General features: G+C 38.2%; 2 long non-coding RNA genes across 2 annotated transcripts in view; both read left to right on the forward strand.

Moving 5' to 3' along the window:
- The window catches only part of LOC144783435 (uncharacterized), a 106,722-nt gene extending 93,948 nt beyond the window's left edge, over nucleotides 1-12,774 (forward strand). Inside the window, exons 2-4 of the long non-coding RNA XR_013601438.1 lie at nucleotides 704-780; nucleotides 2,334-2,400; nucleotides 12,635-12,774. This is a non-coding gene — a long non-coding RNA (uncharacterized LOC144783435). The remainder of the gene's footprint in view (nucleotides 1-703; nucleotides 781-2,333; nucleotides 2,401-12,634) is intronic.
- An 8,674-nt stretch (nucleotides 12,775-21,448) lies between these two features.
- Nucleotides 21,449-25,383, forward strand: part of LOC144783436 (uncharacterized) — a 134,545-nt gene continuing 130,610 nt past the window's right edge. Inside the window, exon 1 of the long non-coding RNA XR_013601439.1 lies at nucleotides 21,449-21,576. This is a non-coding gene — a long non-coding RNA (uncharacterized LOC144783436). The remainder of the gene's footprint in view (nucleotides 21,577-25,383) is intronic.

Here is a 25,383-nt window from a genome sequence, read left to right on the forward strand (position 1 = left end):
ATCATTTTCTCTTGAAGCTGTTATTATCTGTTTTCTCGTGCTTGATCGTATTGTAAAGCCCTGCGGTTTCTGATGTCTGATCCTGTTAGGGCATCTGTGCTTTTCTGCTGCGAAGTCCTATAATTAATTTAGAGTTCATATTCTATCCATTCCCATTATTACTTCGATCATCATCTGCCAGCTGATAAAAATATTCCCTGAGTGTTCAGCTGCTGTTGGGTTTCAATATTCCCTCCGTGTTCACCCTCTGTCTGATATTGTTACTCTTTTTAATAACCAGTGCCTGCTGCAATTACCGCATTATGAAAATACAGGTCGATATTTTTATGACCTAAGTGGATTTATGCCTGCGGCTCCCATTCATAAATAAGTGTGTTCTAGCTAATATTTAATTTAACGATTATTGTAGTGTTTATCTAAAACTTTAGGTATGTCGTGTTGTTTTTTTCTATTTGAACCACATTTGGGCAGAGATCAATTCTTGTCTTATTCTATTATGACCTTTGAGTATTTCTGTGATCTGATCATTTATGACTGGCTTATTGTCCTGTCTCAATATTGCCTAGATGTGTCTTCTTTGTAATTCCAATCATGCATCACTATTTATACGTGCTCTAATACCTATTACTACATTATGTGATAAATAATTTTCCTTGGTGTTTGCTATAAATCTTATTCTACACATTATGTGTGTCTTATTTAGGAAAGGATATGCCAAGAGCAAAGTCGTTATTTTCCATGTGCACCACATGAAACATGATGCAGGTGCTGTACCAAAAGGTAAGTAAGATAATGTTCTGAGCTAAGTGCAATGGATGTACCCTGTGCGACAAAGCTTGTTGGTGCCCCCTCATTCATGGTGGTGGTGGTGACCACCTCCACCACTGATTCCTGCACCTTTTAACATTGCCCCTCAAGTCTCCATAACCATTATCTCTCACATGCATTTAATTAGTTATTTAGCGCCACTTATACCAGTGTAGGGGGTCTGAGACAATCAATCACACGTGTGTGAATCAACATATAAGAAATGTGACATGACCCAGAGGACTACAAGGTGTAGGAGTGACATCCAGAATGCACTGCTCTTGTAGAAATTAAAATGATATACTGGGGCAGGGGCTCTCGGGTAATAGCAGAAGGTCATATAGTTCACAAAGACACTATACAGATGATGTGTGAAGGCAGAATAGACACTGGTAGTAAGGTTATAATAATGAGTGAAAAATGACTACTATTTTTTCAGTAATAGGCTACCATGTCAAATTAACCATGATTTATGGGAGAAATGAACATCTCACGGGAAAGGGTCTTATCGCCAAAATAAGTGGTTCCCTTTTGGTTGGATAACAACCAGAATGAAAGCAAACTTGGCACAGACTGTGATGTTTATTAAAAATCTCCTTAGACTGATAACATAATTGGTTCCTCGTTAACCAGTGAGACACCCTCAAGATGAAAGCTGGTATAGGACGGGAAAACTTCAACGCACATGTGCAAACACAAAGGGAGCCCGATCACGAAATCACAACCACGGGTCACGTGACAGGAAAGAAGACGTGCTAAGCAGGGATACCGAGGCAGAGCACCGGTACCTACACGGCGTTAAGAGGAGATTGACTGTGGGTGGCGGCCTTACCTTGATGAAGTACGGAGGAAGTGGGGGGGTGGGGGCTACCGGATGATATTTAGGGGGATTAAAGCCTTAAACAACGGTCACTTGGCAATAATACCTTAAAACATTTTAGGGAAGGCATAAGAATAGACAATTTGGAATGACCCATGAACATTTTAACACATCTAAAACTCACCGGTCAGGATTAAATGAGGTTTACAACGAAACCTTGGAGAAAATATAGACTAAGATATAGATTAGAGCTAGCATGACAGAGTGCTTTAATTTCAATTATATGTATTACCTCCTACTACAACCAGTGTTTGACAATAGGGAGCCGCCATCGCTCCCCTGTCCTTTCAAGCTTCAACAACTGTGAAACTTGGTAAGAAAGATTTGGTTTAAAGTGTGTAAAGACATCCCCACTTCTGGTGATACTTGATGTGTTTTTTTCCTCGTGAGGGTAACATCTAAATGCAAAGCATTGGAAATTTATAAAAACACTATAACATACAGGTGAAAACAAGGACCTGGATTCAGGTTAACCGTGGGAGAATGCAAACTAGAGCACCTTGTTTATCTATGTTTGCAATGAGCAAATAAGTGGCCAGAGAGAGTTTGCATATGGCATTTTTCACATGCACTACTTGTTTATACTATGTAGACAACTAGTATATGATAAAAACAAAAAGAATAACGAATATCTTTTCACCTACAGGTACTACTGCAGTGTGATTACACAACTCTAAACCACAGAGGGTCTATCCTCGAACTACTGCAGTAAGGTAGGAAAGGAGGGTAACATAGAGGGGTTCTTTTGGTGCAGACAAAAGCTATACAAGACAAGTTGCATACATTAAGATAGGAGGGGTGAATGGTAACTAATCAGCCCTATCACTACCATCCTTCATTCTCTTTTAACACCTTGGCTGCGCCGCCGATTTTAAGGAAGTGCGGCCCTTCCGCACAACTGGCGGGGCCGCGTCGGCCATTAGCCGATGGCAGCACCAGCGAGGTAGCGTTGCCGTCGGCCAATGGCCGATGGCAGCATGGAAGGAGTTGATCCTGACTGGGAAATCCGGGAATAAAGTAGTAATGTGGATATTCCCGAGCCAGTTTTAAACTCTATAATCTGCACTTAGATGTCTTTATTTATCCCTATTATTCGTTATATTTTATGTTTGTATTGTCTTCCTCTTTTGCTCCACCCCAGGCATTGATCTGCATAGCAGTGTTATTTAGCAAGCCCTATGATGAAGCATGCAACAAATTTGTGGGCGAGGGCAGTTTTTCAAACAGACAACACTTGCCACTAAACTTTATAGCGTAATTAGTTATGCTCCTTCTTCTCGTTTTGTGTTTTTGGTAGGAGTGACATGTCATCCATACTGGTATGGTAGGCAGCATAGTTTAAGAGTGCTTGGTCTTGAGAAGCACAAACTCAGACTTAAAAACAGAACACCATAGTGGGGTGTTCACTTTAATGTTACAAATCAATTTCGGCCCAAATGAACCCTTTTTTCAACATTAATCTATGCTTTAGTCTATACTTTGCAGTGTGCATGCAGTTCTTTGATGCCATTTAATAATTCACTGTTCTATATTAGGATTTTAACTTATATACAGCAAGTAACAAAAGGATGTCTCTTAGAAAACCAGTAACCCACTGACATCTTTACATGATATGCACTTGTGATCTGCATGGAACACGTTCTTTGCAGCAGGCATATTCACCCTCTGTGCTATTTTATGATCAGTCAAAACCTGAAGTAGACAAAACTCCGATCTCTTCCCAGTAAGAACATTAATCACCAGAGTTATCTTGACATATTTGTTGTTGCTGGGAAATTGCTGGAGGCAGCATTTGCTTTTAAACCCAAAATAAACTTGCACACATGATGCCCCCTGAAGTCAGCACCCAGTGAAGTAGTACCGGTTGCACCCACCCTACAGCCAGCCCTGACTGCTTACAGTATTCTGATGCAGAGCCAGGCTGCTTGTGACCACCTATTTGAATGTATATTGACAGTACATCCCAATGCATTGACAGCCCACAACCCATCTTCACCTGTAACTAGATGAATGTATGCTTGTCTTTGACCATGTACAGCAGTGCACTGCCTTTGGTCTAGGTTCTCACTTTAGAAGAATCACACACATGCCTACATACATACATAGATACATTGACTTAGCCATTTACACTTCTGACAAACACAAGGTATTGTGGATGGGTAAGGTGCAGTCAATAGCTGAGGACGTTCACTAGGGTGAGGTAAAGCTTCTATAAGCATTGCACAGGTCCAGAGCAATATATCAGAAATGAATGCAGTGGTCAGCTAAGTGCAAAAAGGATAATTGCATCGGCCAACATGTTTACAAATAGATTTTGTTCACAGACAAATCTTATGAGAAGGATGTTTACACTCTTTGACTGGTGCATAAACTTGCATATTTGCCATGCTCCGGTACAATGTTGACTGGACGAATTCTTTCATTTGAATGAAAATAAATACATTGGGGCTGTGTTGAATCTGAAGACAATCCATTGCAAAGAAACATTATTGATAGGGTCTGATGAGCTGGGTATGTGAATAAAAATGGATTTGGGGGACGAATGTGCAAACATTTTTACAGTTATATAGCATGCTATTGGCCACTTCACAGGTTTTTTGATTGCATTCGTAGTGTAGGCTTGCTTTTGACGTGAACGTGGACTCAAACAGGTTAGTTCCTCTTACTCAGGTTAGTCAGTGAGGTACACAACTAGTTTCAGTGATTTGGCCACTGGTATGCATAGGAAGGTACATCAAATTAATAGACCTATGGTGGGCTGATTGACAGAGCTCCTACAGAGGAAGCAGAATTTTGCTATTTTAAAGAATCCCAGCAATAGTGCTTCTTAGTTTAGCAACTGCTGAAATGTTGGATGGGACAAGAAGGAAGGGTTAAAGGCTCAGGGCCCTCCACAGTCAATGTACTACTAGTTCTTTTGACTTCCCCCCATGGAAACCAGAACACGAATGGACATGGTGAATATCAGAAGTGAATCGTCCTGCTATCTGCCTGTGAACAGGACTGGGCCTCGTAGACAAGAAATATAAGTGTTTCTCAAGAGGGTTAGGACAGCTATGATCTACAGTTAGATAAACATAAAGAACAAGAGGGGGCTCCTTTGAAGAAGGACCGAGCAAGTCTAGAAGTCCTGTGGAACTGGACTATGGCTGTCACCTTACAGAACCAGGACAAAGTGGGGATCAAACATTTGCCTGCAAGCAGAAGTAGCATAGGATTCAATGTTCCCTTGAAATCAGTTTCCTATGTCCACTTAATAAAACTCTTTGGTAATTGGAAGAAACTGAGTTTACTGCCTGTGAGAAATTGGGTTGTTGATTGACTGGGTTGTGAGCCCTGGTCAAGCAACAGCCACAATCCCTTGCAGGGGAACCACAAGAAGTCACCAAATTAACATGGGCTTAACACAGCATAAAAAATAGTCAGGCTTAACTTAGAGACAATGTGTAAAGTATTTATGCAGCACGCAAGCAGCAATAAAGTGGAAACAAAACACAGGAGAAATCCCTCACCAACTTAAAAAAAATAGAGTAAATGTTAATACACTATTTGACACCAAAACAACAAAAATCCATTGGGAGAACTGGAGTTATGATTTCTTAAGGATTTTAGTAAACATAATGCAAAGCACAATGCACCAGCTACAGATATCTGGTTGCTCTGGATTGGGTCAAAGTCAAAAATATAAGCCAACCGCAATGGAGCACAAGCTGGCTACAGTCACCAGATTAGTCCTGCAGAAAGTTTACCTTCTCAGATCTGTGTCAAGAGTCCTGATCACTGTGGAGGGGAACTCGAGGAGCTGAAAAAATGCTGCAGGAGACTGCCGGAGTAGCGAAAAGAGCAGCCCAGGTTTTTCGAAAGGGCATTGTTGGTGCTTCGTGTTCGCGGTCCCAACTAGCGGACAATGTTGTAAAGTGAAAAGGCAGTTGCTGAAACTTTACATTCAATGCTGGCATGAGAGGCAGTGTCTTGGCAAGAATAGGCCCATTTGCAGTAACGAAGTGCTCAAAAACTTCAATACAGCTCTCTGAGGCCACCCCAAGGGTCAAGGACCTGAGGGACACCACTTGAGGGTCAGGAACTCACTTCAGTTGGGTCCAGGTGTTGGTGCAGGAAGTTGGGGAGTCTTTTATGTCCCAGAGGCTCAGTTCAGGAGTCCAGCAGACTAGCCGTTAGAGTCACACTGGTAAACCTAGGTTCAATATGAAGTTGCATTACCAGTTATTCTTCCCCAGGCAGCAATTCAGCAATGGAACAACAGGTCTGCAGTCCAGCAGAGTGACAGTCCTTTCAGCAACACAGCAGTCCTTCTCCTGGTAGAGTATCCATTGGTCCAGAAGTCTACTGAAGAGTTGGTGTCTGAGGTTATTACCTGGTGCCCTCCTTTTGGAGGGTGGAAGAAACATCTAAACTGTGGCTTTGAAGTGCATAACATTTCTGGATTCCCCTGCCATGGCTCAAAGTTGGCTGCAGTGACAATGGGTAGGCGTTGGGCCCTTTGTGTAAGGGAGTAGCACTTCCTATTCAGTTGCAAATGGGGCTGCTCTCAGCTCCGCCCCTCAACCTGCCAGCAGATAGCCCTTTTAGACATACCTAATTCCTCTGTTATGTGGCTGTCTGTAAGGAATTCAAAACGTTTAACTGTCAGTTGCACCCAGTCATTTGACCTAAGACAGAAACCAGGCATAAAAGAACTGAGGGCATTTTTAACATTTTAATAAAAATCCTGACTTTACCAAGGGCTTTCATTACAAATCCAAAGACACCAACCAAGAAATAGCTACCTGCCCCGATTGGAAATTACATTTTATTACATGTAATAAGGAATCCCCTATGTTATGTTATTGGAGAGGCAGGCCTCAGAGTATAGAAAAATGAATTTGGGAGTTTTTAACCACCAGGACATGTAAAACTTAAAAGGGCATTCCAACCTTTTAATGACACAGCACTCAGCCCCATGGCCTATATTCAGCCTACCTTACGGGTGAAATATGTGATAAAAGGGGTATTTAGAGCTTGGGAATGGGTGTATTTGCCAAGTTGACATGGCAGTTTCAAACTGCACTCAGGCTGCAGTAGTAGGCCTGGGAAGGATTACTGACATAATATAGAATGACAAAATATAGACTTACCAAAATATAGTCACCAAAATATTGAATGCCAAAATATCGAATTCCTATCTACAAACAGGTACGTTCAAAAATATCGAATCCAAAATATAGTCTGTAAAAAATATAGTTAGTCAAAATATCGAATTTTTTTAAATGTCTTAAAAGTAATTTAAAATGAATGAAATAATAAATATAATTAACTAAAACATACTTAAAAATACTCAAATAACCTTAAAATTAAGATATAATTAATTTAAGTTATTAATAAAAAATTTACAATATTTTACCGTTGGATAGCAGGAGGGTAACATTTAATATTACCACTCCAGTGAGTGCAACAGTAGGGAAAGCGTTGGATAGCGTAGGGGTAAAAAATACTATTCCCACTCCAGTGAGTGCAACAGTAGGGAAAGCGTTGGATAGCGTAGGGGTAAAAAATACTATTCCCACTCCAGAGAGTGCAACAGTAGGGAAAGCGTTGGATAGCGTAGGGGTAAAAATTACTATTCCCACTCCAGAGAGTGCAACAGTAGGGAAAGCGTTGGATAGCGTAGGGGTAAAAAATACTATTCCCACTCCAGTGAGTGCAACAGTAGGGAAAGCGTTGGATAGCGTAAAGGTAAAAAATACCTTTCCTACTCCAGAGAGTGCAACAGTAGGGAAAGCGTTGGATAGCGGGAGGGTAAAAAATACTATTCCCACTCCAGTGAGTGCAACAGTAGGGAAAGCGTTGGATAGCTTAGGGGTAAAAAATACTATTCCCACTCCAGAGAGTGCAACAGTAGGGAAAGCGTTGGATAGCGTAGGGGTAAAAATTATTATTCCCACTCCAGTGAGTGCAACAGTAGGGAAAGCGTTGGATAGCGTAGGGGTAAAAAATACTATTCCCACTCCAGTGAGTGCAACAGTAGGGAAAGCGTTGGATAGCGTAGGGGTAAAAAATACTATTCCCACTCCAGAGAGTGCAACAGTAGGGAAAGCGTTGGATAGCGTAGGGGTAAAAATTATTATTCCCACTCCAGAGAGTGCAACAGTAGGGAAAGCGTTGGATAGCGTAGGGGTAAAAATACTATTGCCACTCCAGTGAGTGCAACTGTAGGGAAGCGTTGGATAGCATAAGGTTAAAAATTACTATTCCCACTCCAGAGAGTGCAACAGTAGGGAAAGCGTTGGATAGCGGGAGGGTAAAAATTACTATTCCCACTCCAGAGAGTGCAACAGTAGGGAAAGCGTTAGATAGCGTAGGGGTAAAAAAATACTATTCCCACTCCAGAGAGTGCAACAGTAGGGAAAGCGTTGGATAGCGGGAGTGTGAAAATTACTATTCACACTCCAGATAGTGCAACAGTAGGGAAAGCTTTGGATAGCGTAGGGGTAAAAATTACTATTCCCACTCGAGAGAGTGCAACAGTAGGGAAAGCGTTGGATAGCGTAGGGGTAAAAAATACTATTCCCACTCCAGTGAGTTTAACAGTAGGGTAAATAATGATTTAATATATTATTAAAAATAAATTAAATATCAATACCAATAAAACATTAATTAAAATTAATAACCAATTTAACATTATGTAATAATTAATTAGAAATACAACTACATATTAGTTATTAAAAATTAATAACCTATTCATAATTATTTAACAACTAATTAATTTGCAATAACAAAAACTAATTATTAATAAAAATTAATACCAATTAAAAATTAACAGTAAATTAATTATCAATACACAAAAAATATTTTTAATATGTAATTAATTACAATTACATTACTTCCCGCCCTATTCCCCTATAAACCCACATCCCACTACAGAAAATACCTTAATACAATTATCAAATATTTAATTAATAAAAAATAATTACCAATTAATAAAAATTAATTGCCAATTAATAGAAATTAATTACCAATTAAAAATTGATTAACAATAAATTTAAAATCAATACAAATAAATGAAAAAAATGATTTACTTAAGTACAATTAAATTACTTCCCACCCTATTCCCCTATAAACCCACAACCCGCTGCAGAAAATAAATTTAGAAAATTAACATAATTAACAATTAATCAAATTATACAAATTAATTGGCAATTAATAAAAATTAATTACCAATTAAAAAATAACAATACATTCAAAATGAATACCAATAAATAAATAAAAATATTTAATTAATTACAATTAAATTACTTCCCACCCTATTCCCCTATAAACCCACAACCCGCTACAGAACTAAAAAGCAAAATGTATTTAAAAAAAAAAAATTGCTAAAAATTAATATTTAATTTAATATAATTAAATTACTTCCCACCCTATTCCCCTATAAACCCACAACCCGCTACAGAATTAAATTACGCAAAAATTAAATAACATAAAATTCATTATTTAAAATACATTAAACATACATTACAAAAATTAATATACACTTTTCACACATATACTAACATACAAAACACTAAATTTATATTATTAAAAAATCGATATATTTATTGCCTATATTGTATACTTCGATATTTTGACTTCTATATTTTGAAAATCGATATTACTTACCTTAAATTCGATATTTTTGACCACTATATTGTGTCCATTCGATATTTTGTTCATTCTATATTTGTACTTCGATATTATGTCCATTCTATATTTTGGAATCGATATTATGACTGTTTACCGCCTGGGACATGTTTTATGGGCTACATAAGTGGTTGGCCCAATAAGTGATACAGGTCCACTGATAACATTTAGTTTACAGGCCTTGGTTATCTGGTATACCACTGCACAAGGGACTTACAAGTATATTAAATAATTGGGCCTGAGCCCATGTAACAATGTTTTAAAGGCATGAGCACAAGCACTTTTGCACTTGTTAGCAGTGTTAACGTGCATAGAGTCCTAAGGACAACAAAAACGCATTCAGAAAAAATTGGAGGGTAAAAGGCAAAACATTTGAGGTGACTCTGCAGAGAGAGACAGGTATAACACTACCCTAAAAGTTCATCATCTCTGCCCTACTTCTCCAGCCTTTATGGGGCACAAACAATCTACTGGTAGCTGTAGTTCATTTTTTAGCAAGGGTATTCTCAGTTGGTCACTTGTTGGTAATCCATATAGGCTAACATTGCCCTTTACACCCCTGTTATTTCCTAAGTGTTTTTGCAACACTGTCTTATTACATTTATATGTTGCCATTCCTATATCAATTTCAGTTGTTTTGATCTTAATACAAATGTTAAATTAGTCTTTTTACTAATTTATTATGGAATGCTGCTTATTAGATTTATGGCTTTTGCATTGTTATCGCCCCCACTGAAAAACTTGCACTTTTCTGAGGAAAGGCCTGCTGTTTTATATATTACTATCTGGGGTAATTACTCTCAACGTTTCTTAATAAAACACTAGGTACATAATAAGCACCACATTATTACTTTGGTCACAGCCTTTACCCCTAAGCACAAATCTATTCTTTTGTAACCACCATGTGCCTAATGTCAAAACATTGATGTAAAAAAATGCATACTGGAAAACAAAAGCGATTTCATCCTCATTACTGGTGAAAATATTACATAATACATAACATAATCAACCATTCGCATACCCTCCTATTGCGAAAATGCCAAACAAATCACTGCTAAGGTTTATTCTGAGATGACAAATTTAACAACTAATCCACTTACCTAAATAGAATAGTAAATCAAGATACCCTTAGAAATGTAAAATGCTGGACAATTTAATTCTGAATTTCTTCTATTTGAGGAGGAGAAAAAAGTAACGTTTTTAAATAGTTCAAACATTTGGCATCCTGTCAAAACATTTATGAGCAGGTCCAAGCAAAACGTTAAATTGACTCGCTAAATTTGCAAAATTCATATGTTACTCATTACACAAAATGTCCAGTATTTTGAATTACGCAGTTATGAGTTGTATTATCTGCTCAAGCCAATGTCTTGCCGGTATCTTACATCTCTTCACATGCTGTATAACCTCAAATGAAAATTTTTGATGAGATACCCGCAAAACCACATTTTACACCATTTGGAAAACTTAGCATAACTTCCCCTAATTGTCATGAAATTATGATAAATCCCACGAAAAAATATGTAATTTTGTACGACCTTACCTAAGACTTTTCCACAACATATTTTTTCAATTGTCTAAAATACATTTAAAAAAAAAATCAATGACTGTACCTTAATCTCCACTACAATGTGACCTAAGAGTAGCAACTTCTTCAACATCTGTTTTTTTTACCAACTGAATACATGATGAAAGATTAGGCCCTTAAAATTTCTATAATAAATTTGAAAGTGCAAAATTCAAGATTTTGGGTATGAAATAAATCTTTCACTTTTGCATACATTCCTCCAGAGAAAGTTTCTGAGCTGTGAGACCTGGATCCTTATTCTGATTGGCTCGCTAGTACTTGTGATAATTGGTGGTCCAGCTGTACGATATTAGCGAAGCACCTATGTGTCGTAAGATAACAGCGAAGCAGTAGAAGTCTTGAGTGATTTGAGGAAGTAGAGGTGGGGACCTGGCACTGACCAGTGAGCATCCTGGAGGAAGCTGGCAGCATATGCAGATTTCAAAAGGATGAGCAGCATCTACGCCCTGCTACTATTGCATGTATGGGATCCCAGCCAATCATGCAGGTGCGTGCAGGACCCCGTGCTCTTCATATCCATATACTGTTGGGCTCATTATCCTGTGAGTGTGTTTGACTGTCACAGATCAAAGTGGAGTCCCTACACTCAGCTCTGATAAAAGGCTCTTATTGAGGCATCCCTCATCAAAATGTATGTAATCAGCCACAAATCTGTTGTTGGTTTGCAGGAAGTCACACTAGACTATGCATAGCCCCCAACCTGTAGCAAAAGGAGATACGAGTTTAGAGTCTACTATATCTGTTGTACTCAAATCTAAACACAAACACTTAGACTATATATACAGGGCACAAAATGTATTATTTGAATGTGCTAAAATTATATGGCTGAATTAGAAAACACCTACCTGCAAGGCCTGCCTCACTGCCAACCCATCTCATAAACTCACCCATTACAGAAATGCCTCATAGGATGTGAACTAGCCCCATGCAATGGGGCATTGCCAATGCTGAGCATAATCAGCACTGCTCTTCTACCCCTGCACCTGAAGCATCTGTACTTGACCTTTACTGTGCCATTGTCGTCTCACCTTTAGTAATGGTGAATAACCACGCCTCAAAACATCTACTCCTTACTGATGTGATAAGATAGAACAAACCAACCACCTCCACAAATGCTTCAAAGAATCGTACATGACACTGAAACCATTCTCAAGGAAATAACTTCAGTGGGGGTGACAGTGAACCCATTAAAACAGAAAATGGAACATATTTCTGTGGATGTCAAATCTCTATAAACTGACCTTGCAAACGTTGATATCTAAGCTGACCAAATAGAGATGTGGAAGCTCAGTGTGAGACATACGCTCTGAGACAAGCGCTCAATATTATCCCAAATTGGGGACAAGGAGTATGGGTATTTGGCCAAAATATCGGGAGACAGAAATATCGGAAAAAGTAATGTTTTACGAAAATATTGGGATGCAGAAATATCGCTGCCTCGAAGAAAAAAAATGTAGGTAAGTAATATCGTTGTCAAGAATATTTAAAAAAAATATATATTTATCAATGATATAATTGTTAACAATATTGTTTTTTGATTAGTTCAATGTGTTTTAGTGCATACATTAATTTTATGTGTTATTGCTTGTGTAATTGTTATTAATTGTTTTAAATATAGTTTGAAATGTTTAGTGATTTAAAGTTTTCAATGTAATTGCTTATAGCAATTTATTGTGTTGGAGCAGGTTAATGTGTATGAAGGGGAAAATGATAATGTGACCAAAACCCCAGAGTGGTCGAAATTCGCCGCCTTTGTGCCCAATGAACTGGATCCATAACTGGAGTGGCTCCTTTTTCTCACCGCAAACTTGGTGAGAACTAATTGTGCATATATGTATAAATATATATAAATATATATATTTATAAAACATTAAATATTTGTGGACTTTATTTAACTTACATTTTATTAAATGAATGCATTAAAACCTTTAACATTTCCAACTTTACAACTATATTTATGTATTCAAAAAATCTATATTCTTGTATATTTCTTGAAGATTTTAGGGTCAAAAACATTTTTTCTCGATATTTTTTGCTATTTTAAAGAATCCCAGCAATAGTGCTTCTTAGTTTAGCAACTGCTGAAATGTTGGATGGGACAAGAAGGAAGGGTTAAAGGCTCAGGGCCCTCCACAGTCAATGTACTACTAGTTCTTTTGACTTCCCCCCATGGAAACCAGAACACGAATGGACATGGTGAATATCAGAAGTGAATCGTCCTGCTATCTGCCTGTGAACAGGACTGGGCCTCGTAGACAAGAAATATAAGTGTTTCTCAAGAGGGTTAGGACAGCTATGATCTACAGTTAGATAAACATAAAGAACAAGAGGGGGCTCCTTTGAAGAAGGACCGAGCAAGTCTAGAAGTCCTGTGGAACTGGACTATGGCTGTCACCTTACAGAACCAGGACAAAGTGGGGATCAAACATTTGCCTGCAAGCAGAAGTAGCATAGGATTCAATGTTCCCTTGAAATCAGTTTCCTATGTCCACTTAATAAAACTCTTTGGTAATTGGAAGAAACTGAGTTTACTGCCTGTGAGAAATTGGGTTGTTGATTGACTGGGTTGTGAGCCCTGGTCAAGCAACAGCCACAATCCCTTGCAGGGGAACCACACGAAGTCACCAAATTAACATGGGCTTAACACAGCATAAAAAATAGTCAGGCTTAACTTAGAGACAATGTGTAAAGTATTTATGCAGCACGCAAGCAGCAATAAAGTGGAAACAAAACACAGGAGAAATCCCTCACCAACTTAAAAAAAATAGAGTAAATGTTAATACACTATTTGACACCAAAACAACAAAAATCCATTGGGAGAACTGGAGTTATGATTTCTTAAGGATTTTAGTAAACATAATGCAAAGCACAATGCACCAGCTACAGATATCTGGTTGCTCTGGATTGGGTCAAAGTCAAAAATATAAGCCAACCGCAATGGAGCACAAGCTGGCTACAGTCACCAGATTAGTCCTGCAGAAAGTTTACCTTCTCAGATCTCTGTCAAGAGTCCTGATCACTGTGGAGGGGAACTCGAGGAGCTGAAAAAATGCTGCAGGAGACTGCCGGAGTAGCGAAAAGAGCAGCCCAGGTTTTTCGAAAGGGCATTGTTGGTGCTTCGTGTTCGCGGTCCCAACTAGCGGACAATGTTGTAAAGTGAAAAGGCAGTTGCTGAAACTTTACATTCAATGCTGGCATGAGAGGCAGTGTCTTGGCAAGAATAGGCCCATTTGCAGTAACGAAGTGCTCAAAAACTTCAATACAGCTCTCTGAGGCCACCCCAAGGGTCAAGGACCTGAGGGACACCACTTGAGGGTCAGGAACTCACTTCAGTTGGGTCCAGGTGTTGGTGCAGGAAGTTGGGGAGTCTTTTATGTCCCAGAGGCTCAGTTCAGGAGTCCAGCAGACTAGCCGTTAGAGTCACACTGGTAAACCTAGGTTCAATATGAAGTTGCATTACCAGTTATTCTTCCCCAGGCAGCAATTCAGCAATGGAACAACAGGTCTGCAGTCCAGCAGAGTGACAGTCCTTTCAGCAACACAGCAGTCCTTCTCCTGGTAGAGTATCCATTGGTCCAGAAGTCTACTGAAGAGTTGGTGTCTGAGGTTATTACCTGGTGCCCTCCTTTTGGAGGGTGGAAGAAACATCTAAACTGTGGCTTTGAAGTGCATAACATTTCTGGATTCCCCTGCCATGGCTCAAAGTTGGCTGCAGTGACAATGGGTAGGCGTTGGGCCCTTTGTGTAAGGGAGTAGCACTTCCTATTCAGTTGCAAATGGGGCTGCTCTCAGCTCCGCCCCTCAACCTGCCAGCAGATAGCCCTTTTAGACATACCTAATTCCTCTGTTATGTGGCTGTCTGTAAGGAATTCAAAACGTTTAACTGTCAGTTGCACCCAGTCATTTGACCTAAGACAGAAACCAGGCATAAAAGAACTGAGGGCATTTTTAACATTTTAATCAAAATCCTGACTTTACCAAGGGCTTTCATTACAAATCCAAAGACACCAACCAAGAAATAGCTACCTGCCCCGATTGGAAATTACATTTTATTACATGTAATAAGGAATCCCCTATGTTATGTTATTGGAGAGGCAGGCCTCAGAGTATAGAAAAATGAATTTGGGAGTTTTTAACCACCAGGACATGTAAAACTTAAAAGGGCATTCCAACCTTTTAATGACACAGCACTCAGCCCCATGGCCTATATTCAGCCTACCTTACGGGTGAAATATGTGATAAAAGGGGTATTTAGAGCTTGGGAATGGGTGTATTTGCCAAGTTGACATGGCAGTTTCAAACTGCACTCAGGCTGCAGTAGTAGGCCTGGGAAGGATCACTGACATAATATAGAATGACAAAATATAGACTTACCAAAATATAGTCACCAAAATATTGAATGCCAAAATATCGAATTCCTATCTACAAACAGGTAAGTTCAAAAATATCGAATCCAAAATATAGTCTGTAAAAAATATAGTTAGTCAAAATATCGAATTTTTTTAAATGTCTTAAAAGTAATTTAAAATGAATGAAATAATAAATATAATTAACTAAAACATACTTAAAAATACTCAAATAACCTTAAAATTAAGATATAATTAATTTAAGTTATTAATAAAAAATTTACAATATTTTACCGTTGGATAGCAGGAGGGTAACATTTAATATTACCACTCCAGTGAGTGCAACAGTAGGGAAAGCGTTGGATAGCGTAGGGGTAAAAAATACTATTCCCACTCCAGTGAGTGCAACAGTAGGGAAAGCGTTGGATAGCGTAGGGGTAAAAAATACTATTCCCACTCCAGAGAGTGCAACAGTAGGGAAAGCGTTGGATAGCGTAGGGGTAAAAATTACTATTCCCACTCCAGAGAGTGCAACAGTAGGGAAAGCGTTGGATAGCGTAGGGGTAAAAAATACTATTCCCACTCCAGTGAGTGCAACAGTAGGGAAAGCGTTGGATAGCGTAAAGGTAAAAAATACCTTTCCTACTCCAGAGAGTGCAACAGTAGGGAAAGCGTTGGATAGCGGAAGGGTAAAAAATACTATTCCCACTCCAGTGAGTGCAACAGTAGGGAAAGCGTTGGATAGCTTAGGGGTAAAAAATACTATTCCCACTCCAGAGAGTGCAACAGTAGGGAAAGCGTTGGATAGCGTAGGGGTAAAAATTATTATTCCCACTCCAGTGAGTGCAACAGTAGGGAAAGCGTTGGATAGCGTAGGGGTAAAAAATACTATTCCCACTCCAGTGAGTGCAACAGTAGGGAAAGCGTTGGATAGCGTAGGGGTAAAAAATACTATTCCCACTCCAGAGAGTGCAACAGTAGGGAAAGCGTTGGATAGCGTAGGGGTAAAAATTACTATTCCCACTCCAGAGAGTGCAACAGTAGGGAAAGCGTTGGATAGCGTAGGGGTAAAAAATACTATTCCCACTCCAGTGAGTGCAACAGTAGGGAAAGCGTTGGATAGCGTAAAGGTAAAAAATACCTTTCCTACTCCAGAGAGTGCAACAGTAGGGAAAGCGTTGGATAGCGGGAGGGTAAAAAATACTATTCCCACTCCAGTGAGTGCAACAGTAGGGAAAGAGTTGGATAGCTTAGGGGTAAAAAATACTATTCCCACTCCAGAGAGTGCAACAGTAGGGAAAGCGTTGGATAGCGTAGGGGTAAAAATTATTATTCCCACTCCAGAGAGTGCAACAGTAGGGAAAGCGTTGGATAGCGTAGGGGTAAAAATACTATTGCCACTCCAGTGAGTGCAACAGTAGGGAAAGCGTTGGATAGCATAAGGTTAAAAATTACTATTCCCACTCCAGAGAGTGCAACAGTAGGGAAAGCGTTGGATAGCGGGAGGGTAAAAATTACTATTCCCACTCCAGAGAGTGCAACAGTAGGGAAAGCGTTAGATAGCGTAGGGGTAAAAAATACTATTCCCACTCCAGAGAGTGCAACAGTAGGGAAAGCGTTGGATAGCGGGAGTGTGAAAATTACTATTCCCACTCCAGATAGTGCAACAGTAGGGAAAGCTTTGGATAGCGTAGGGGTAAAAATTACTATTCCCACTCGAGAGAGTGCAACAGTAGGGAAAGCGTTGGATAGCGTAGGGGTAAAAAATACTATTCCCACTCCAGTGAGTTTAACAGTAGGGTAAATAATGATTTAATATATTATTAAAAATAAATTAAATATCAATACCAATAAAACATTAATTAAAATTAATAACCAATTTAACATTATGTAATAATTAATTAGAAATACAACTACATATTAGTTATTAAAAATTAATAACCTATTCATAATTATTTAACAACTAATTAATTTGCAATAACAAAAACTAATTATTAATAAAAATTAATACCAATTAAAAATTAACAGTAAATTAATTATCAATACACAAAAAATATTTTTAATATGTAATTAATTACAATTACATTACTTCCCGCCCTATTCCCCTATAAACCCACATCCCACTACAGAAAATACCTTAATACAATTATCAAATATTTAATTAATAAAAAATAATTACCAATTAATAAAAATTAATTGCCAATTAATAGAAATTAATTACCAATTAAAAATTGATTAACAATAAATTTAAAATCAATACAAATAAATGAAAAAAATGATTTACTTAAGTACAATTAAATTACTTCCCACCCTATTCCCCTATAAACCCACAACCCGCTGCAGAAAATAAATTTAGAAAATTAACATAATTAACAATTAATCAAATTATACAAATTAATTGGCAATTAATAAAAATTAATTACCAATTAAAAAATAACAATACATTCAAAATGAATACCAATAAATAAATAAAAATATTTAATTAATTACAATTAAATTACTTCCCACCCTATTCCCCTATAAACCCACAACCCGCTACAGAACTAAAAAGCAAAATGTATTTAAAAAAAAAAAATTGCTAAAAATTAATATTTAATTTAATATAATTAAATTACTTCCCACCCTATTCCCCTATAAACCCACAACCCGCTACAGAATTAAATTACGCAAAAATTAAATAACATAAAATTCATTATTTAAAATACATTAAACATACATTACAAAAATTAATATACACTTTTCACACATATACTAACATACAAAACACTAAATTTATATTATTAAAAAATCGATATATTTATTGCCTATATTGTATACTTCGATATTTTGACTTCTATATTTTGAAAATCGATATTACTTACCTTAAATTCGATATTTTTAACCACTATATTGTGTCCATTCGATATTTTGTTCATTCTATATTTGTACTTCGATATTATGTCCATTCTATATTTTGGAATCGATATTATGACTGTTTACCGCCTGGGACATGTTTTATGGGCTACATAAGTGGTTGGCCCAATAAGTGATACAGGTCCACTGATAACATTTAGTTTACAGGCCTTGGTTATCTGGTATACCACTGCACAAGGGACTTACAAGTATATTAAATAATTGGGCCTGAGCCAATGTAACAATGTTTTAAAGGCATGAGCACAAGCACTTTTGCACTTGTTAGCAGTGTTAACGTGCATAGAGTCCTAAGGACAACAAAAACGCATTCAGAAAAAATTGGAGGGTAAAAGGCAAAACATTTGAGGTGACTCTGCAGAGAGAGACAGGTATAACACTACCCTAAAAGTTCATCATCTCTGCCCTACTTCTCCAGCCTTTATGGGGCACAAACAATCTACTGGTAGCTGTAGTTCATTTTTTAGCAAGGGTATTCTCAGTTGGTCACTTGTTGGTAATCCATATAGGCTAACATTGCCCTTTACACCCCTGTTATTTCCTAAGTGTTTTTGCAACACTGTCCTATTACATTTATATGTTGCCATTCCTATATCAATTTCAGTTGTTTTGATCTTAATACAAATGTTAAATTAGTCTTTTTACTAATTTATTATGGAATGCTGCTTATTAGATTTATGGCTTTTGCATTGTTATCGCCCCCACTGAAAAACTTGCACTTTTCTGAGGAAAGGCCTGCTGTTTTATATATTACTATCTGGGGTAATTACTCTCAACGTTTCTTAATAAAACACTAGGTACATAATAAGCACCACATTATTACTTTGGTCACAGCCTTTACCCCTAAGCACAAATCTATTCTTTTGTAACCACCATGTGCCTAATGTCAAAACATTGATGTAAAAAAATGCATACTGGAAAACAAAAGCGATTTCATCCTCATTACTGGTGAAAATATTACATAATACATAACATAATCAACCATTCGCATACCCTCCTATTGCGAAAATGCCAAACAAATCACTGCTAAGGTTTATTCTGAGATGACAAATTTAACAACTAATCCACTTACCTAAATAGAATAGTAAATCAAGATACCCTTAGAAATGTAAAATGCTGGACAATTTAATTCTGAATTTCTTCTATTTGAGGAGGAGAAAAAAGTAACGTTTTTAAATAGTTCAAACATTTGGCATCCTGTCAAAACATTTATGAGCAGGTCCAAGCAAAACGTTAAATTGACTCGCTAAATTTGCAAAATTCATATGTTACTCATTACACAAAATGTCCAGTATTTTGAATTACGCAGTTATGAGTTGTATTATCTGCTCAAGCCAATGTCTTGCCGGTATCTTACATCTCTTCACATGCTGTATAACCTCAAATGAAAATTTTTGATGAGATACCCGCAAAACCACATTTTACACCATTTGGAAAACTTAGCATAACTTCCCCTAATTGTCATGAAATTATGATAAATCCCACGAAAAAATATGTAATTTTGTACGACCTTACCTAAGACTTTTCCACAACATATTTTTTCAATTGTCTAAAATACATTTAAAAAAAAAATCAATGACTGTACCTTAATCTCCACTACAATGTGACCTAAGAGTAGCAACTTCTTCAACATCTGTTTTTTTTACCAACTGAATACATGATGAAAGATTAGGCCCTTAAAATTTCTATAATAAATTTGAAAGTGCAAAATTCAAGATTTTGGGTATGAAATAAATCTTTCACTTTTGCATACATTCCTCCAGAGAAGGTTTCTGAGCTGTGAGACCTGGATCCTTATTCTGATTGGCTCGCTAGTACTTGTGATAATTGGTGGTCCAGCTGTACGATATTAGCGAAGCACCTATGTGTCGTAAGATAACAGCGAAGCAGTAGAAGTCTTGAGTGATTTGAGGAAGTAGAGGTGGGGACCTGGCACTGACCAGTGAGCATCCTGGAGGAAGCTGGCAGCATATGCAGATTTCAAAAGGATGAGCAGCATCTACGCCCTGCTACTATTGCATGTATGGGATCCCAGCCAATCATGCAGGTGCATGCAGGACCCCGTGCTCTTCATATCCATATACTGTTGGGCTCATTATCCTGTGAGTGTGTTTGACTGTCACAGATCAAAGTGGAGTCCCTACACTCAGCTCTGATAAAAGGCTCTTATTGAGGCATCCCTCATCAAAATGTATGTAATCAGCCACAAATCTGTTGTTGGTTTGCAGGAAGTCACACTAGACTATGCATAGCCCCCAACCTGTAGCAAAAGGAGATACGAGTTTAGAGTCTACTATATCTGTTGTACTCAAATCTAAACACAAACACTTAGACTATATATACAGGGCACAAAATGTATTATTTGAATGTGCTAAAATTATATGGCTGAATTAGAAAACACCTACCTGCAAGACCTGCCTCACTGCCAACCCATCTCATAAACTCACCCATTACAGAAATGCCTCATAGGATGTGAACTAGCCCCATGCAATGGGGCATTGCCAATGCTGAGCATAATCAGCACTGCTCTTCTACCCCTGCACCTGAAGCATCTGTACTTGACCTTTACTGTGCCATTGTCGTCTCACCTTTAGTAATGGTGAATAACCACGCCTCAAAACATCTACTCCTTTCTAATGTGATAAGATAGAACAAACCAACCACCTCCACAAATGCTTCAAAGAATCGTACATGACACTGAAACCATTCTCAAGGAAATAACTTCAGTGGGGGTGACAGTGAACCCATTAAAACAGAAAATGGAACATATTTCTGTGGATGTCAAATCTCTATAAACTGACCTTGCAAACGTTGATATCTAAGCTGACCAAATAGAGATGTGGAAGCTCAGTGTGAGACATACGCTCTGAGACAAGCGCTCAATATTATCCCAAATTGGGGACAAGGAGTATGGGTATTTGGCCAAAATATCGGGAGACAGAAATATCGGAAAAAGTAATGTTTTACGAAAATATTGGGATGCAGAAATATCGCTGCCTCGAAGAAAAAAAATGTAGGTAAGTAATATCGTTGTCAAGAATATTTAAAAAAAATATATATTTATCAATGATATAATTGTTAACAATATTGTTTTTTGATTAGTTCAATGTGTTTTAGTGCATACATTAATTTTATGTGTTATTGCTTGTGTAATTGTTATTAATTTTTTTAAATATAGTTTGAAATGTTTAGTGATTTAAAGTTTTCAATGTAATTGCTTATAGCAATTTATTGTGTTGGAGCAGGTTAATGTGTATGAAGGGGAAAATGATAATGTGACCAAAACCCCAGAGTGGTCGAAATTCGCCGCCTTTGTGCCCAATGAACTGGATCCATAACTGGAGTGGCTCGTTTTTCTCACCGCAAACTTGGTGAGAACTAATTGTGCATATATGTATAAATATATATAAATATATATATTTATAAAACATTAAATATTTGTGGACTTTATTTAACTTACATTTTATTAAATGAATGCATTAAAACCTTTAACATTTCCAACTTTACAACTATATTTATGTATTCAAAAAATCTATATTCTTGTATATTTCTTGAAGATTTTAGGGTCAAAAACATTTTTTCTCGATATTTTTGAACTGACAATTATAAGAATAGAGACAGAGTATTTTTATTAAACAAGATTTTAGACACAATCTTTGTGTCAAACGATTTTGTTTTCCTTGATTTTGTGTCAGTGACAACCAAGAAGAGCTTGCAAAAGGCCTGGTGGAAGGTTTCTTGGTCACCTTCGTACCTTGGCTCTTGCAGAGAGACTTTGGTGTCTGGCCCTGAACTGCAGAGAACCCATTAAATTGGATCACTCAAAATGAACAAAGCAAATTGCACACAACCTATCATAGCATGCTTCTTATACCATGAACAAAGGGAGACAGGTCTTGCAGGCTGAAAAAAAGCTGGTGGCTGCGCAAACGAGTGCCATAAGATATAGTTGCCAGCAGATTTCCCTTCTGATACTAATACTAAATGGAAGAAATTAGTGACATTAAAGCTACAGTTGAGGAAAAGAGACCTAAAACATGTTTTACTTGACCCAGCCTTGATGGTTATCACTGTAGACAGGAGGACTTTGAAGTTCAAGGACGACTTTAAGAAATGTTTTATAAATGACAGAACCAGTGGATATAGACCTACACGCCCTCAGTAATATTGAACAAACGGATGATTACAACTGAGCTCACAAGACAGGAAGCACAATTGACAAACAGTCAGGCATTCCGACAAGGAAGGAAGACAAAGGGTGGTAAATGCCTCTTCTAGAGTTGAGGGCAAATTAAGGTCACCACTGCATCCATCAACTGATTTTGATAATCACAAACTCCCTGTGACAGCAACCTAACAGAAAGTTACTTTTGCAATCATGATAACTCTATGTTGTTTTTCTCTCTCCTTATGTACCCTATTCTTCTGTTTTCGTATATAGAATTTGATCAGTGTAATGCACCCTCCAAAAGTACATATACTCACATTCTGCTCAAATGGAGCAGTGGCTGACCCATCAGACACTGGTGGACGACCCTGCCAATGCAGGAGAGATGATTATGCGAGAATAGTACAGTTTCAGGACATAAGAATGCCTCTATTACATGCATATTTACCCACAAGAGAAACTCTGATTCTAACGAATACAACTACATAAATTGGTACTCCACATCATATGCAATCCTGTTGTTGCTCACTGAACCCTCTAAGAAGTGACAAGGTCCCCCCTTGAAAACTGTTATTTGTTGTCTATTAGACCCTTTTGCTGCTTGTTGCTTGTATTACTACTTCGCACTTTCATGCCTAAAAATGACCCCATATGCAGAAGATGCTCCTGAATTGCCAATGACTTATTTATAAGGTGCAAAAGAGCCAGATCTCTGGAAGCAAAATTAGGCATGCTGGTTTAGGTGGTTAAGTGGGTATCCCATATCTCAAGGTAACAATCAATCCTTCTCAAATCTCTCCTCCATATAACACATGTTGAAAGGCTCTCTCACTGGATACAATCAGATAGCTTCATTCACTCATAATTGTCCCTTAACCTTTGACCACTTACATTCCCATCCTCTTTATTCACTAATTGACCTAATGATTTAGATGTAACATCCCTGCACCTATGACACCACAAACAAAACCATTACAGATTCTATCTCTATATATCAGAGGGGTATTACTTTGTGTAAAAAAAGATTACATGGGCACTAAAGATGCAGATAAGGCCCAGTTGCAACACAAACATTTGACACCAACACAAAGGGACTGTGGATTCCGCTGTTCACAGCAGCTGCATGGGTCACGAAGGGACAACACAACCACGTAATGTGTGTCAAAATATTATGGGATGGGATTCTTATTAAAATCCTGGACAGACCCGAGTGGCTTTTGACAAAGTGAAAATTGTAAATTAATTACTGATGATAGATGAATCAATGCACCCAACATTTCACAAATCCACTTTCTTACGACCATCGGCCATCTTCTTATAGGGTTTGGTAAAACTAGGATAATCATTGGAGGTGACTGGAACCCAGCTGTGGACCCTATTTTGAACAGAATAGGCACCCAGCTGAGGACCCTATTTTGAACAGAATAGTCCCCCCTCAACCTGGAATAATTACTCATACACCACTAATAATTACAATTTTATTAGACTTGGCGGTTTTTGCATCAGTGGGACAAGGAGTATATCCTTTTCCCCTTTGTTCAATGTTCCAGTTCCAATATTGACTACTTTATGACCATAAGATTTCTGTCTCCAAGAATACTGAAATGTGAAATAGTGGAACAGGGACTACTTGATCACACCCCAATACAGCTTGAAATAGTCAGAAGAATTACTCAACCCCTACCTATCAGGTGAATAAAAACTTGAAAATACAGTCTACTAGAAGATACAAAATAAGTATGTGCCCTTGTGAAACAATATGAGAAGAAAATGAGAAGTAATTTGCTTTAGCTCAATCATTGTTGCGGCAGGGGAAGCAAAAATAAAAGGTTCTCTGATGAGGAAAAGCACTTTAGCTTGGAGGAGAGCTAAAATACAACTGACAGAACTAGAATTCACAGTTAAAAATCACATGCTACTTTACAACGAGGATCCTACTAAAGATCGACTACACCTACTGGAAAAGTAGAAACTGCCTCTGAATTCCCTTTTCACAGACAAAGCATTACATGTGTTGCATAGATTACATTATCGTCATTAGGAGCATACTGCTCAGTCTGGTGGTTTACGAGGTTGTCCCGCTAGCAGAAGCTATGGGGCGGAGCCATCGTCAGAGTGCCCTGAGGTAACGGGTTTTTAGGAACCCGGTGGTGCCAGGGGATAACACCCGAAGACCTCTGAGTTCTCCCTGTTCCGGACCACAGAAACACGGAGTCTTCTAGCTGATGTCAGAGATCGAGTTTTATTGGTAGCTACCAAGTAACACGTGTCCTAGAAACACGACAACCCGGGTCGCGTATTCCCAGGAGACTGTTCGTTTTTACAGAACCAGCTTTCTCCTTATATACAGAAATAATAGCTGCAGGCAAGAATTCTTGAGTTTACGATATGGTTATACACATATTTCTACAATAATACAAAGAGCGAAGTCATGTAGACCAACCCACATTTCAGACGTCCAGTTCGTGACGGATTACCCGGCCAGGCCCGGAACTCCCATCAGATATCGATGAAACCCCAATAAAGCAGGGTACCTCCTAGTCATAAAACTGGCCATAAACAAGGAACATGGACAGGTGTGTGTGTGTGTAGAAAACATGTTCTGTACGTAGTGAATGGTTCGTGGCATGTTATGCATTGATGCTATCTTATTCGGCCACTGGGCGAGGAGCTGCCCAAACAGGTTCCGCTGGAGGCAATGGAGTCAGTTGGGACAGGTCAGGGGGAAGTCAGGGAAGGTGGACGTGTCCTTTTAGATCAAGCTCGACCTTACTCCATTGACTTATCATGAGGGCAAGATACAAGATGGATGTCGTTTACAAAATGGAGTCTAAGGGGTTGGGGACGGAAACTACGATTTAGGGGTGTTGGCATCCCTCAATCATGATGCAAATGTATAGGGATGATGTCCTAATCATTACCGGTCCGTCGACACCAAATTCGTCATGGTACGTTGATATTTTGGCACGAGTGTTGTATCTCGATACCGGGATAACAGCAGGGTCCAGAA

The sequence above is a fragment of the Lissotriton helveticus genome, chromosome 9, assembly GCF_964261635.1.
Source record: "Lissotriton helveticus chromosome 9, aLisHel1.1, whole genome shotgun sequence".
In the NCBI taxonomy this organism is placed as follows: domain Eukaryota; kingdom Metazoa; phylum Chordata; class Amphibia; order Caudata; family Salamandridae; genus Lissotriton; species Lissotriton helveticus.